At 39.7% G+C, this 16,469-nt stretch overlaps 1 protein-coding gene across 8 annotated transcripts in view; it reads right to left on the reverse strand.

The window, feature by feature from the left end:
- Nucleotides 1-16,469, reverse strand: part of LOC134420058 (uncharacterized) — a 261,128-nt gene that overhangs the window by 33,912 nt on the left and 210,747 nt on the right. The gene's annotated exons all lie outside the window — the stretch shown is intronic.

Genomic DNA, 16,469 nt, shown 5'->3' on the forward strand with positions numbered 1-16,469 from the left:
GCCAGAACACTAATCCTGAGGTCTTCCCTCTGGGTCACAGGGTCCTGACTTCTAAGGACAGCAACATCCAATTCAAAGTGGGGAGGGAAAAAAAAAATAAAACATGAAACTTTCCCTCTATAAGATAAAGTTTATGGCATTAATAAATAATAGTGCATAGCATCGTTAATAGGGGTCTGGATTACCAGCATTAGAATTTCAAAAGATTACAGATACCATGCTGTTGTGACAAATTAACTGTGCACCTAATGAGGCAGTAATATCTTTCACCAGCTCACAAAGCCATATTGGAGTAAAAAACACAAAGCAAAGGAACTTACGGGCACAAAAATGTTTCCCAAAACATAATAAAACTCTACAGATGTGGTGTGCCTGTTATCAAGAAGTGAGATTTTCTTTGCTTTACATCACAGTGAGGTTTTCAGTTACTCTACAGCTGTTTCTCCCCATTTCAGTTCATAAATCTCCAGTGTAAAAAAAGTTGAGAGTGAGGTAGTCTTTAGCTTTAACTGAAAGTTGAGGAGAAATACATTGGTTAGGTATTTAATGTACAGTTCCTAGATGCCCAGTAATTGTGCTGTGTTCAGTTTAAGATTAAAGTTAAGTTTTTTTTCCACTCTAAAGTTACTATATTTATAATTTTTTTTATCTCAAAGAATCACAGGATGGGTCAGATTGGAAGGCACCACAGTTGGTCACCTCCTGACTCAAGCAGGGAAATCCTAGAGCACATAGCACAGGATTCTGTTCAGATGGTTCTTGAATATTTCACATGAGGGAGACTCCACAGCCTCTCTGGGCAATCTGTTCCAGTGTTTGGTCATCTGCACAGTAAGGAAGTTCTCCTTCATATTTAGGTGGAACTTCCTGTGCATCAGTTTCTGGCCATTTGTTCTTGTCCTGTTGATTGACGCTGTGAAGAGCCTGGATCATCTTCTTGGCACCCTCCCTTCAGATACTGATAGGCACTGATGAGGTGCCCTCTCAGTCACCTCTTCCTGAGGCTGAACAGGCCCAGCTCCCTCAGCCTTTCCTCATAAGAGGACACTCCAGTCCCTTGATCATCTCTGTTGCCCTCCACTGGAGCCTCCACTGCCCTCCATCCAACAGCTCCATGTCTTTCTTGTCCTGAGGAGCCCAGAACTGGACACAGCACTCCAGATGTGCCTCACCAGGGCTGAGCAGAGGGGCAGGATCACCTCCCTTGACCTGCTGGCAATGCTTTTCCTGATGCACCCCAGGATCCCTTTGGCCTTCTTTGGCCACTGCTGGCTCATGGACAGATTGTTGTGCACCAGGACCCTCAGGTCCTTCTCTACAGAGCTGCTTTCCAGCAGGTCACCCCCAGCCTGTGCTGGTACTTGGGGCAGGACCCTGCACTTGCCTTTGTTGAATTTCAGAAGGTTCCTTTCTGCCCATCCCTCCAAGCTGTCAAGGTCCCTCTGAAGGGCTACACAGCTCTCAGAGGTGCCAGACACTCCTCACAGCTCTGGGTCATCAGTAACTTGTTGAGGAGGCACCTGCCCCTTCATCCAAGACACTGATGGATAAGTTAAACCATTCTGGGCCCAGTAGGGAACCCTGGGGGATACCACCAGTGACAGGCCTGTAACTACACCCTGTCACTGATCATGATCCTTTGGCAGCTCAGCCAACCCACTGCCCCTCATCCAGTCCTCGCTTTCAAAGTTCTTCTATGAGCATATTGTGAGAGGCAGTCTGAAAAGCCTTGCTGAAGGTAAGGTAAAAAATATCCACTGTTCTCCCTTCATCCGTCCAGGAAGCTCTTTCATCATAGAAGGCAATTAGGTTGGTCAAACATAATTCACTTTGAGTATATCCATGCTGATTGCCTTCTTGTCCTCCATGTGTCCTCCAGAGTGAGGCACTTCATCACCTTTCCAGGGATTTAGGTAAGGCTGACTGGTCAGTAGTTCCTAGTTCTTCCTTCTTGCTCTTTTTGTTTATGTTATGTGAGTCCTGCTCACAAGCAGCTCCAGCTGTAACTTGTAGCATGCATCACAGGCTGGAAAGCCGGAAAACTGAGGAAGGCAAGGGGTCCTCCAACTACCTCTTTTCACCTCCTACTTTATCAGAATGCTGATGTACCTTTTTCTTTCTTTTCACAGTAAGACATGTTGGTCCAGCCTTAATTCCAGCATTGTTGGATTTCCATGGGTTGCACTGTTCAAAGGTTTTAGGGTAAGCCTCAATAACAAAAGACTAAATAATATCAAGATATGTTCAGATGCATGAAAAAGGAGTCATAAACCCTATTTTGTGTCTTTTCTTAAGCACATTCAAAATGTTTTCTCAGAATTTTACTTAAAGATTCATAATAACCACAATTATTTTGAAATGTGTGTAAAAACAAGTAGAAATTTATTCATTAATCCTGTCAATAAATAAAAGACATAAGCTGAGCCTGGTAACAGAGAACAGAATGTGACAGAATGGAGTATTTGATTCAAAACTTATCTGAAGCTTTAAAAAAGTTATATACGTTTACTGCCTTATTTTTTCTTGCTGTGACATGTATATCCTGTGTTGTCTCAAAGCAACGATGAGTCATTTAAAAGTATATTGTTATTAGGTACTTGGGCTCAGGTCAAATAACTGGATCTCCTCAAGGAACAGGACAGTATCTTGGACATGTGGGAAACCATACTGTTTATCATTGACTCACACATCCTTTCAGTTTGTTCCTAAAAGACTTTAAGTATGTTTTTCAATGGAAAATCCCTATATGCTTCCCTTTCACAATTTCTGTAATATTCTCCAATTATACCTGACCAAATAAGTATTTAACTTGCTGCTTGTCACCATTGCATCTCATTTCTTTTCTCTCATAAAGTTAACTAACTCACAGCATGATGGAAAAGCCAAAAGCAATTTAAGCAATCAAAACCTCTTACCCAGTGTAATAGGTTATCTGAGTGTAAAAGAGATCTTCTTCAGGCCTATAAATGAGAATATTTCTAGTGTCACATCCTATTCATGAATCCCTTCCTACTTCAGGAATCTGGAAGGGGAGATGGCTTTTAAAACATGGTCTTTTAGAACCAGAGCAGGAAGTGATTATCACTGTTAATAAAAGTCATGTCAATAATGCTCTATGAGCAGCAACTGTGTTCAAATATTGCTCTTTGCAGGAAAAAAAAAAAAAAAACACAAACATACTTTAGCTGTTCTTGTGCTTATTTTGTCCATTACCACTACTATTACATAACAATGCATTTGCATTGGTTTTGATCAAAATATCCTATATTCTCAAATCTTGACATACATTATATTTTGATTTGTAAAGGGTTTTTGGCGTGAATTGCACTGTACAAGGCAGAATTCCTTCTTTTCAATGTATCAAATACTATAAATCATCAACAGGTATGAAATTTTCCTCAAGGCTTAAGCTACTTTACTGCCAAGACCTATGTCTCAGAAGCATAACCAGACTTTGGTTATGGGCAGTATCATCTCCTGCTTCATGTTCTCTTCCAGTAGGTTTTGTGTCTTCAGGTAATTACAGAGGCCCTTAAACATCATGCCGATGAACAGGGAGTGGGACAGAAATTCCCTCTCCAAAAAATGAATTTGAGGCTACAGTAGGATTTTTTTATACTGATAAAATTCCCCCAAAATACTGAAGAATACACCCTTGCCATGTTAATTTTGGAAACACAAAATCTTTACTGTGAGTCCCACAGTAAAAAATCATGTGCACACTGGGTATGTATAATTAATGAAAACAGAGTGTGCACGGTGAACAATACAGGAACTGAGACATATTATGCACAGAACAATTTACCAGAAAAAAAATTGTATCTTTGGCAAGCAAGAAAATTCATATTTTGATTTAAACCTTCTTTTACTACCAGCAGTAATTCACCTGCAAAAGTCTCCATTTTGTGACTTTCCACTTTCTCATATGGCTCTAAAAGAAAAGACTCAGTTCTTCTGGTTAACACATAGGGCACAAAATTATTCATTAGACTATGAATCACAAAATATGACAGATGCCTGGCAGAGCATCCAAGGATGGAGTTAAAGGTCTTCCCTTATTTATACACAAGTCAATGTGGAATGGTGCCACAGGCTTTATCTAGACAAAGATTTAGAAATGAGCTGTTAACATGTCTTAGCTAAAGCATATGTTAAAAGTCTTTTATTATTGTATATCTACACTTTGATGCACCTTAAACTGATCAAAATGTAGCATGACAGGAAATGAATCTTAATCAAGGGAAGAAGATGTATACCAGGGGATGCAATCCAGAATTCTAAAATACATTTTTCAGAACTTGATAGCTGAGGTTTTATTCCGCGTCCACCTCCAAGTGATTGACTAGAAAAAGATATGGGAGAGAAAGTTAAGTACTGTTTACGCAAATGATCAGCTAGAATCTCCAATCTTTCTTACATCAAAGTTGAAGTAATAAGGCATCACCCCATGTCATGTTAATTTAAGCTAAAATGCTCCCAGTTACCTATAAAGTAACCCTACCAAGAAAGAACAATAGGAGAAAAAATTCTGTATATGAAGTTAAAGCATATTAAATCAAGAAAACCAAAAGAACTCTTTCCAAATTAGATGACACTAAAAATGAAATATGAAGCATTAAGAATTAAGTAAATCCTTTGGCCCAGAAAACTGAACTATGCTCTTGGAAAGCCAAAAATAATTTTAAAATACCAAAACCTCCCATATTAACCACATTTCACTTTTATTTACTAAAATCACAACAATGAGGTTATTTGGATAACAATAACCCATGCTCTATAAATTTCCCATCCAACAGTGGTAAAAGGATGGGTACCATGGGTTTGCATGACTGTTAAGAAATAATGTGCAACATAATGGAGTGTGCACATCAGAGGGCAAAGCAGAGATATGTCAGTGTATAATGTAAAACTGAACTAAAATGATTTGATAAGTGATGGCATCATGTTCATCACCATTGTTGTCTGTAGAGAATTAGGTATCTAACCAGCCAAAAACATTTCTGTTTTATTAAAGACACATATCCATGAATTTGCATATGTATCGGTATGTGTCTCAAAACCCGGGTCTTAAAAACAGGAAAAATGTTAGCAGTAGCCAGACCAATCCATCTATAAAATTGTGTCTGAATTTTCACCTCCTATTGATGGAGTTGTGTTATTTGCTTCAGCCTGCAAGTCCATTAAATAGGCTATCAGCTCTATTTCTGGTGTATACCCTTGGACTGAGGCACTCACAGTGACTCAGGCAGGAGTGGGACAATTAAAAAGAGGAGGTCTTCTGTCAAGGGAGGTTTTTTTGTGACACATGAGTTGCAAAGAAATGCTAACACAGCAAACAAACAAGCACAAATAATTCCTCAGGTCTGGAAGTGAAAATGAAAGCAATGCCATTCTCCTAGTGGGAAGACACATTTATTATTTCAATATGGAATTTATGGTGGTTAATGGATGAAGACTGAGAGAAAAAAAATCAATAGAGTCATGCATGTATTCCATTTGATAGATGTGGAGTCCACTCTAAGCAAGGACAGAAAACTGGGAAACATTTTAAATTTTTTAATAGTCTGAAAAACAGTAACTGATTATTATGAGTTTTACTCATGGAAATTAACTAATTAACTTAGAGGATGTCATCAACCAGAATCAGAATGGGGAAACAAAAAGCAAGGCAACTTCCCGTCTGTAAATAGCCCTTATTCATCTTTTATTCATTCCTTTTATAACACAACCTGCAGTCAGTACAAATTTACTAGCAGGATACATTAAGGAAAAACAAAAAATGTTCTGTTTCCTCACCATTGCCCATACTTCACCTTTTCCCTATAAAGAAGAGACAATGAAAACTCATACAGTTTATGACATTCCCCTTGCAAACTGAGAACAGTAAAAGTCTGCCCTTCTTACTGGCTTATATGTAGTGTAATTGTTTGGCTAAGGCTCTAATCAACAAATATTGTGTTTCTTCCAGGTGAACATCAAGGCAACTGGTCTCTTTAATATGTTCTTTGGAAGAATCAGAACATGGGTAGAAAAATGTCAAGAGAGAAACCTAAACCCAGGCCAGGCAGTAAAACTCCCCAGGGGAAAATCATGTTTATTAAGTTACTCCTTTTGCTCAGTAAAGGTTAGCAAGCATTTCAATGAATTTTCTCTTGGGTTAGATAAAGCTGGAAAAGGACTGGATGTGATACCACCTGACAGGGCTTGATTTTCAGGTGGAAGCTACAGTAATATTTTGGACTCTCAGGTTTTCGATCTTGATTTACAATAATAAAACAATATCTCCATAACTGTTTTTCAAACAACTTTAAAAAAGTTATTTTATTTCTGGAGAAATTTACTGAAGTTTGTCCAATGTTCCATCATTAGATGTGAATCTAGAGCAGGCTGACAATGACAACTGCCATGACATCTGCAACTGTGGGGTACTGCAGAAAATTGCTTCTGCTTAACCATTAAAAAAACTAAATCATCTACTTATTTTTTTCAAGCCTTAGAAAAGTACATTCCTGTGAGAGGTTCATTGTGTTCCTCTAGGAAAATAAATCCACTGAGTATTTACAGAGACGTGCATTCTATGGATGATCCAGCATCTCATTAAGTTGATTTTACCCCATACTGTTCTGGCGCAGAGGCTCTCACAAACAACATTTTCAATACTCTGCTCTTCAGATCTCATCACAATCTTAAACTAGGTCACCTGGAATGACGGTGTGGCACAAAAACAAATAAATCAGATCCAATTTCTCCTTTTCTTAAGTATCTGATATTAACACATATCTTCCTTACAAAGGAAAATTTAAGAGCAAAAAAAAAAAAAAGTTTTCAATAGATGGTTCCTCAAAACAAGCTCAGGTTGACAATGAGTGACAGTGACTGCCAGTCAAAGGCTGTTCAATAGGTTTGCATCACCAAAGCTCTAATTTCTAGCAGACCAGGGCACAGATTTCCACCTCAGGGGGCTAAGGAACTGTGGCTGGAATGGCTCTGGCACATGAACTATCTCTACTTGAGACAGGGAAGATCCAGGTCAGGGCTGAGGTCACTTCTGTTGAGGCAGAGAGCAGCAAGACCTATTCTTAGCACACATGAGCTGACATTTGGTAAAACTGTCACAAAGACAAGGGAGTATGGGAATACTTTGCCAAGAGGCCAACAGCCACGTCACCCTGCTAACTCATATTACAACTACAGCTTGTAAGTTACAGCTTGTAATTTACCTCGTGTTAGTTACTGCACACTAGCCAAGGTGTAGGGAAAAATACATCCATTGTCCAGGGAAGACAAAGCAGCTAAAAATTAATGATAAAATGAACTTGCTATGACATTGCCATATTTAATTTATTTTATGAACAAAAACCCTAACATTTCAAGGGACATCAAACTAATAGTAATGTTGAACTTATGATCAATCCATAGGAATGCAGACTCTTAACAGCTGGCATCTTGGAAAAAAAAACTGTTTTGACTTTGCTTTGGTATTTTGCTTTCTAAAACACACCCAAAAATTTGCTTTAAATGGATAGCCATTATCACCAATGGTATTTATTTTAGCTATCTCACTCTTGCTACGCAGGCAAACCTTCAGGGAGTGGGAGAGGGACAGGAAGAAAAAGATAAAGGAAGAACAAATAGAAGCAAAGTAAGCAATAAAATATTGAACAAGGACTACTACAGAAAATTGCCAAAGATGAAATTAAATTAGTGCTAGGCACTGTTTGAATCATCAACACAACTTAAGTTCCAAGCTAGGTTTTGAAGCAAGGTCTCTGAATGAAAAAACAATCAATTTGAATTCCTTGGCCTCCACCTGTTGTAAATAGTTGCAAAACACACGCCATCTTCTTTTCACCTATAACTTCTGCTGAGTTCAGTAGTGCAAAAACTCTCATTATTGCAGCAGATAAGACAGAGTTACGACTCAGTTTGACATAGTGGAGTGCCTCATTACTGTCACAGACATCACAGGATGCACCAGAGATTTCTTCGTCAAGGAGAAATAATGAGCTGTCCTGGCTCCACAGCCTTTTATAGCCTCCCAGATGTTTCCATTTATTTATTTATTTATTTATTTATTGAATTTAAAACACCCCCAAACCTGTATCAACTAAGTAATGGAAAATAAACCTTTATCAGCAAAACCTGATAAAGATCAAAATACTGAGATTGCTGACAGGGCACCGTAATGGAAATAATCTGTTTATTCAGCATTCTGTTTCAATAATATGGGATGCATTCAGATTCCTTCCACAATTCCCTCCTCATTAACATCCTGTCCAGTTTGCTGCAGGCCATGACGTAGACTCTGATAATAGTTTTGGCATATGTTTCCTAAGGAAAGGCCCAGGCACCCTTCGCCTGGGGGGATGTCGATTGTGTTAATGCTGAAGGTGCATCTGCACCACCTCCTGCTGGGCCCAAGCCCCAGCACCCACGTGATCTGTCACTGTCACTTAATGCTAACCCCTGGAAATCATGCACATGTACTGCAGGCCTCCTCTGTGCATGGGCAATGCCTGCTTCTGTGTGAGTAGGCAGAGTCACACACACACCAGGCACGCACTCAAAGTGCACAGAAGAACTTATTATGTCTTGAGAAAGAAATCACCATGAACCCCTGAAATCTTACTGGACGAGCAAAAGTATCTCATGGAAAGGCAAGTTCTTTCAGTTCTATCATCCCAGAGCCTCATGGTGTATAACAGCCAGTGATGTAAAGCTTCTTTTTCAATTTTTACTTTTTTTCCCTCCAAGAGAAGGGAGGGAAGTAGCATGTGCGTCATTTTAATGCAAAACCATTACAGTCTTCAGCAGTGATAAGACAAAATGAGCTTCCAAACACATGAGATGCATCAGTTGGAGTGCTGATCCTCAATAAATACAACCAGAGATAAGCAGTCAAACACTCCTCTTTGGCCTCTTCATCAGCAAATTAAACAGTGCCAAGAAGCAAACCCAGACAGTAGATTTTAATTGTCTCTGCTGTTCAGTTATTAGACAAGTTCTTGGCACAGGTTTGGCAGACTCCCCAGCACCACAGGGGAAAAACACAGCCCAGAGATAAATCCCATAAGATTGGATGTGGTCACCTTCTTTTGGAGGGTAAGAGCTGTATGATTTCATCATGGGCTGTCCGTATCCTAAGTGCCAGAGGACACTCCCAGGCAAGTTTAACTTCTTAGCTCAGACACAGTCTTCCTGTCCACTGCCAAAGCAGAGCCTTGGTTTGAAACAGGTACCAAATCTCTTTCAAGCATGGAACAACATCACAGTATTGTTATTTCAGACTAGAATTTTATTACTTTCCTTATTCAGCGAAACAAACTGAGCTCCATCCTACAGTTCTGCGAATAGTTAATAGTTAATGGGACAATATGTAGAACAGCAAGAATTTGCTGCATCAAATGTAATCCTTACACAGCATTCTCAAAAGATGAAGTAATAACAGCAAAACTGACTCTATAAATAACATCTAGAGGAACAGAAAGATGTCAAAAGCAACAAACCAGGCCTTGTCTTTTAAAAATAACTATGGATAGACAACATTCATGCAACTCACAACATCACAGAAGTTTCTGAGCTATTGTATGTTACAAGCACACTGCCTATGTAGGCAGGCAATGCATTTCTGCAGGGTCTAAAACCCCACTGAGGGAAAGCAAGATAGTTGCCAATGTCCTAAAACAGAGTCTACAGGATGGAGTTCCTAACTGCTTCCAAAGGGATTTCTGGAACCTGTTCACCCATGCTGCACATTCTCCCTAAAACCCATGAGAAGAAGCCAGAGTTTTACTCTGCAACAGTATCTATCACGCACTGCTCAACTAGAAAACACAGTAATCTCCACACAAAAATTACAGAAATTCAACAAAGAACCACCTAAACTCTATATTCTAGATGCAAGCAAAAGGAGGGGGAAATGGAGAGTAAAGTATGTCTCAGTATTTCACATTTTTCCAAGTCAAAAAACCTCAGCACAATTTCTCACAGCAATGCAGCTTTCACTTGTCCATGCCTGTGTCCCCTCAAAACTGAAGCTCTGAATTCTCATCTCCAACAAATAGAAGGATACCTTTCGGTACATGTCAAAAAAAGAGGTGACTTGACTGTCTCCTTCACAAATTCTTCCTATAGAGTTGCATATCTTCACATTCTCTCATTACAGCAATTAAGCAATTCAATAGGGCAACAGATTCTAGTAAAGTTGCCAATATTGATATAACGTCCTAATCTACACTCCTAACCTATGTTTACAGTGATTTAGTGTAGCATCAATACTAAACACAGCCAAAGTACAAATTCTCTCACTGCTGTTCCTTTCTTCAGTCTGTCATCTCCCTTTCCTCACCATGCCCTTCACATGGGAGGTGAATGTGCATTGTGAAACTTATCTTGAGATAAGAAAAAGACAGGGCAAGAGCTAAAATCTGGCACAAAACCCTCCTAGAAAAACAAGCAGGATGGGCATTCTTTCCTAGTACTATCCATCTCAAGATTGCAGCGTTCTGAGGGTTGTTGATTTTGGTTTGTTTTTCCTAAAGTCCCATTTCATATAAGCCCATGTTCGACAACACCCTTGTGAACTGCTGACTTTTCTTAAAATGGCCATTTATTATCCCCAGAAGTAAAGCTCTTTTCAAGGAAAATGGTTGTTCCCTCATATCTGTAATTTAGAAAGGAAATATGAGAACACAGACAGGAAGGAAAGTATGGGAAGCTACAAAAGCAAAAATGTGTAAACTATAAGTAGAGAGTCTATATATAAATTCTAGACCAAAGTAAAACTCCTTATTTCAAAATATGCCTCTCACAGGAGTACATGTATTTTATTGGACAATATTCACCTGCTCCTTGCAATACTGGACTCAAACGACTCATAACTGGGAAATGTATTTTAGATTCAATGCAATATATACTTAGAAACCAACAAGGTAGAGTACTGAAGGGAGTTAACTGCAAAGCATGGTAAAGATCTGGCCTCCTTTCTCCTTCCTGCATGTTGCAGCATCTCTGAGGTGGTACTGAAAACTCAGTGTTGAAAGCCAGCCATGAGAGATGTCACTCATTGATGCCTGTTTTGGTTACATTTTCCACCACCAAAAAGACAGGGAATGTTCTCAGGCTCACAAAAAAGCAAAGAGAAGCCAGAGTTAAAAGTAGACTCCTTTTTCACCTCCCCTGCTGCACACTATTAATCTGAAAAACCGGAAGCCGTATGGGGATCGAGTTATTATCCAGCTATTTATTGCCTTCAGGTGGCTCCAAATTAAAAAGAAAGATTGTCAGCAGATGTAACCATCTACTCTGCCCCTTTTTCATGTCTACCACATTATTACATTTACACCCATTACATTTACACACTGTAGCCAAATGTGTGCCTGTACTTCACAATCCAACCTTTTTTATTTTCCCTCACTTAAGAACTCCAAGGTCAATAGTCAAGTTTAAAAAATCACACCATGCTTCAACACCATTTTTTCTTTTTTTTAAAGAGAAGATCCAGAGATGTATTTTCTTGAGCTGCTGCACCTGGAATGCAGCAATTATGGCATAGATATCTCCCCAAGAGCTCTGTCATCTCCCACATCAGCTGTCTTTGCTGTAAGCACTGCAGTACCATGCCTCTGTTCTCTTGTCATCAAATGCATTTCACTTCTATGGATCTTAACATCCTACTAATCTTAAAGGAATTTTCAAAGGAAGCAGCTACTAAAATGAATGACTCCTCCAGAAGTTTAATTACATCTATCCCAGTATCTTCTTTTGCACACTTAAGGCTGAATGAAATTCAGTCTTAAGTGTGAAAATTGATGGAATTACTGTTCAGGGAGCAGGCTGTCACTAGCAGTAAATTGACTGTTTGAACAAACTAGGTACATGGAGCAAACATAAATAATAATTATCAGCACACTCTCCCATATGCCAAATCCACACTATCTCAAAGACACAACATAACTGATGGTGCAAATGTGGTCTACTCTAAAACTTACTGGCAGCTCATACTGATGAAATTGCCAGATGATCAGAGAGCTGGAACACCTCTCCTACAAGGAAAGGCTGAGAGTTGTTCAGTCCAAAGAAGAGATCTTGTTACAGCCTTCCAACACCTTAATGGGTAAAAACCTCATAAAAACCTTAACCTTATAAAGAGAAGGGAGAGAGACTTTTTATATAGGCAGATAGAGACAGGACAAGGGACAATGATTTCAAACTGAAAGAGGGCAGGTTTAATTAGGTATTAGGAAGAAATTATTTGCTGTGAGGGTGGTGAGGCACTGGTACAAGTTGCCCAGAGAGATTGTTGATGCCCATGGAAGTGTTCAAAGACAGGTTGGATGGGGCCCTGAGAAACCTGGTTTAGTGAAAGGTGTCCCTGCCCATGGCAGGTGGATTGGGACTAGGTGATCTTTAAGGTCCTTTCCAACCCTAACCATTCTATGATTTCATTCATTTATATCTACTTTACAACAAGAAAAATCGTGTACACATCTATAGGTGTAGCATCTCAAACTCATGAACTCATTGGCTTACCTATATCTTCATAAACTTGTGGGCTAGTGTGCAAGAGGCATAAAATGTAAAAGAGCAACCAGTTAAAATACTAACTTCAGGACATCTGAGTGTAAGCTTTTCTCTGTTCACTCATACAAACACAGAGATTCTTTACCAGTAACTGGTGATTGTTCAGAAGCAGGTCAAAATTTCAGAAAAATTTTTGCCATGCATGTATTTGAGTTATTTGATATTTTCTTAATGCAAATAATGAGAATACTTTCTGACTTCTATTTTTTTTTTCTAGCTGTACCTTGGTGGAAACACTTCAAAGTATTATTTTTCTTCTACCACAGAAACATTCTTTGTGCAGAAAGAAATAAAGGTAGTAAAAATTATATCAGTTGTTCATTTCACAATTCAACCAGAGCTATGCTACGGGGAAGTGAAGCTGAAGGTTAAATTTGGGAATGCAGCAGGACAACCTTTCAGCTGCAAATATTGAGGCAGCTTCGTCGTGAACACAAACTAGAGATGACCTCATAAACACTAAAATATTATTTTAACCATGTGAGAAACAATTTAAACACATGAAAAAAATCAGTATAATTTCCAAGATGGACCAGTTGCTCTTATTCTTTCAAATCTACTTTGAAACACTCTCTTCCAGGCTCAGTTATTGAGTCCCCAGTGCTGAAGCATCCTTAAAAATCACTCGGTTCAATTGAAGAAGGTCCGTGTTCTCCATCAGAAGTGTCCTCACGCTAATAATGACTCTGAATGGATTTGGAAAGCACTATCCAAGTTGGCATGCACTTTACAGTAACACAGGCTTAGTTTATGCTAGTATTACATGAAATTACTCCAGGGCCCGGGAATGCAGATATGCGCTCAGGTTTCCCCACACATGTGAATGCATTCAGATACCTTCATTCTGAAATCCTCTTAGAGGACTTCAACAATTCATTTAAAAGGCTTGTTGAGATTTTCTGGTTTTCAATACACTTCAATCTCCCTAGTGATTATAATCAGCCCCAAAGCACACATCTATGTTGGTAGCACTGCTAAATCTCCCTCACCAATTGCATGCTTTTTATCCTAACATGAAGTCAAAAGAACAGGCACCTAGATTTTGTACATTTTCAAGAAAATTTCCAAACATCGTTTGATGTTAACAAGACAAAAATATATATCTATATATGGATGTTAATATTGTGATTCCAGAATATGTTTCTAATATTTTATTTAAAACTCATAAAATTAAAATCTTACTGTTATACTTCTTGTCTTTGAATAGTGTTTCCTTTCTAAACTCTCATTGTCATTAAAACTAAATTAAACATTTACAACACGTTTTTAGAGACATAAGGAAACAATTTATTTGTGCATACACTTTCATAGCAGGCACTCCTTGAAGAAAAATTGGAAAAGAAAAGGCAGTATGATTCAATTTCATCATATCATTATTTACTAATTAATAAAATGTTCCCTCTGGATTCAAATACAGCTTTCTGCAGTCATTTTTCACTTTAAATAAGAAGCACTACTGCAGTATAAATTCCGTGCTTTTACACAAAGGTAAGGCCAAGATGCAATTTGTGCCACAATACGAAATGTGACTACTAACAACATTATCATGTACAGTTCTGTGAATGGCAGCACTCTTCTATCTTTGATGAACCCAGCATTCCAAATCACAGAATCATAAAACAGTTGTGGTTGTGGTTGTAAACACCCTTCCAACACCCCTGCCATGGGAAAGGACACCTTCTACTAGACCGGGTCTGTCAAACACTCATTCAACATGATTGTTGACAGAGAAGAAGCATCTACCAGCTCTCTTGCCAACTTGTTTCACTGCTTCATCATTTTCATAAAAAAATTTCTTCCTTAATATCTAATCTAACGCCACCCTCCTTCAGTTTGAAGCTATTCACTCGTGTCCAACCACTACAGGCCCTTGTACAAAGTCCCTCTTGAGCCCTATTGTAGACTCCCCTTAGGTACTGGAAGGCTGCTCTAAGGTCTCCCCAGAGCCTTCTCCAGGCTGAACAACCTCTCAGCCTGTCTTCAGCCTGTCTTCTGATCATATTTGTGTTCCTCCTCTTGCTCGAACAGGTCTGTATCATTTCTATGCTGGGGACCCCAGGGCTGGATGCAGCACTCCAGGTGGGATCTCATGAGACCAGAGTAGAGGGGCAGAACCCTTGAATGTGGTGTCCACACTTCTGTACATGCAACCAGAATATGGTTGGCTTTGTGGGCTGCACATGCTGCCAGCTCATGCCGAGCTTCCTGTCTATCAACACTCTCAAGTCCTTTTCCTCAGGACTGCTCTCAATCCATTCCTCAACCATTTAGCCTGTATTTGTGTCTGGAATTGCCCCAGTCTGGGTGGAGGATCTTACACTTGGCCTTTTTGAGCTTTGAGATTAGCAAAGGCCCACCTCTTAAGCTGGTCAAGGCCCCTCTGGATGGCATCCCTTCCCTCCAGCATGTTGACTGCACTGGACATTCTGGTTGTTGGCAAACTTGCTGTTGGTGCATCAGTCCCACTGTCCATGTCACTGACAAAGATGTTAAACGGTGCTGGCCCCAGTACTGAGTCCTGAGGAGCACCACCCATCATTATCCTCCACTTGAACATCAGGACATCGATTGTAGCACTTTGAGTGAAACTGTCCAGCCACTTCCTCATTCACCACGTGATCAGTCCATCCATCAAATCTGTGCCTCTCCAATTTAGAGGATGTTATGTGGTATTGTGAAATGCTTCGCACTAGTCCAGGTGGATTACATCAGTTGCTCTCCCCTTATCCACCAATATGGTAACCATGTCACAAAAGACCACCAAATTTGTCTGGCATGATTTGCCCTTAGTCAAGCCATGTTGGCTGCCACCAGTCACCTCTTTATTTTCCTCATGACTTAGCACAGTTACCAGGAGGATCTTTCCCATGATCTTGCCAGGCACTAGGGTGAGACTCACTGTCCTGCAGTTCCTCAGGTCTTCCTTTTTACCCTTTTATGTTTCCCCTTTTCCAGACAGTGACAACCATAACTTTTGAAATATGATGATCATTTGCAGTCATTTATTTGTAAATTTCCAAACTTTTCAGGTCCTTTTAAAGCCCTTCCCTGTCCCTTGTTGAAGTTACTCTGGTCCTATACTTTGAAATTAATGGACTGTAAAAGACTGGGTGTGTGAGGTGACAGTAGAATGAACAGATATTGGGTGCAGAAGGTGACTGATGAGCTGACGCAGTGGTCATCCTGTTGTACATCTGGACCCATGAGGTCCTGCACTTCAACTAGATGTGTTGGAGATACCATCATATTCTCTTCCCAAAGCATGTATTTGCTACAGTACTAAGGCTGAGACAACCAAAGATACTGAAGAGTCATTGCTGGACAGGACCTCTTAGTCACCCCACTACTCCAGTGACCCACAATTCAATGATCCTAAGTCAGCCCTTGGGTAGCCCTAGGGTAGCCCTCTTCCCAGAAAAACCCTTCTGTTGAGGATATGTTGCCTATAATACCTTCCTCCCTGCTGCAACAAAGCCTCTGCTCCATGGGATTAGATGAGCTGCTTGAATTCCCTGTACTTCTCAAGGGGAGGGGGAGCTGTCCAGAAATGGTTGGCTCTTGGTTCTCTCAGAGGAAAGGAGGAGGAGGAGTAAAAACTCCACTGATCAGTCAGTTGTTTCTTTTTATTGACAATGTGCAATATTCTTATAAATCTGTCACCTGCAGGACAAGACAATTACCTGAAGAGCTAAAATCTACAATCTACTCTCGGGTCACAAGCAAGGCTGAGATATCTAGGTAATATCAGAGGCACAATCACCTACAGAGAGGAAGCAGACAGAAAGAGGATGATAAGCACCACAATTTGCTTATATAACAACAGGGGACAGAGAGCCATATATCTTCAGCAAAATAGCATCTCGCTTCCTCCAAGAAACTGAACTATA

This window comes from Melospiza melodia, chromosome 1 (genome assembly GCF_035770615.1).
Source record: "Melospiza melodia melodia isolate bMelMel2 chromosome 1, bMelMel2.pri, whole genome shotgun sequence".
Classification (NCBI taxonomy): domain Eukaryota; kingdom Metazoa; phylum Chordata; class Aves; order Passeriformes; family Passerellidae; genus Melospiza; species Melospiza melodia.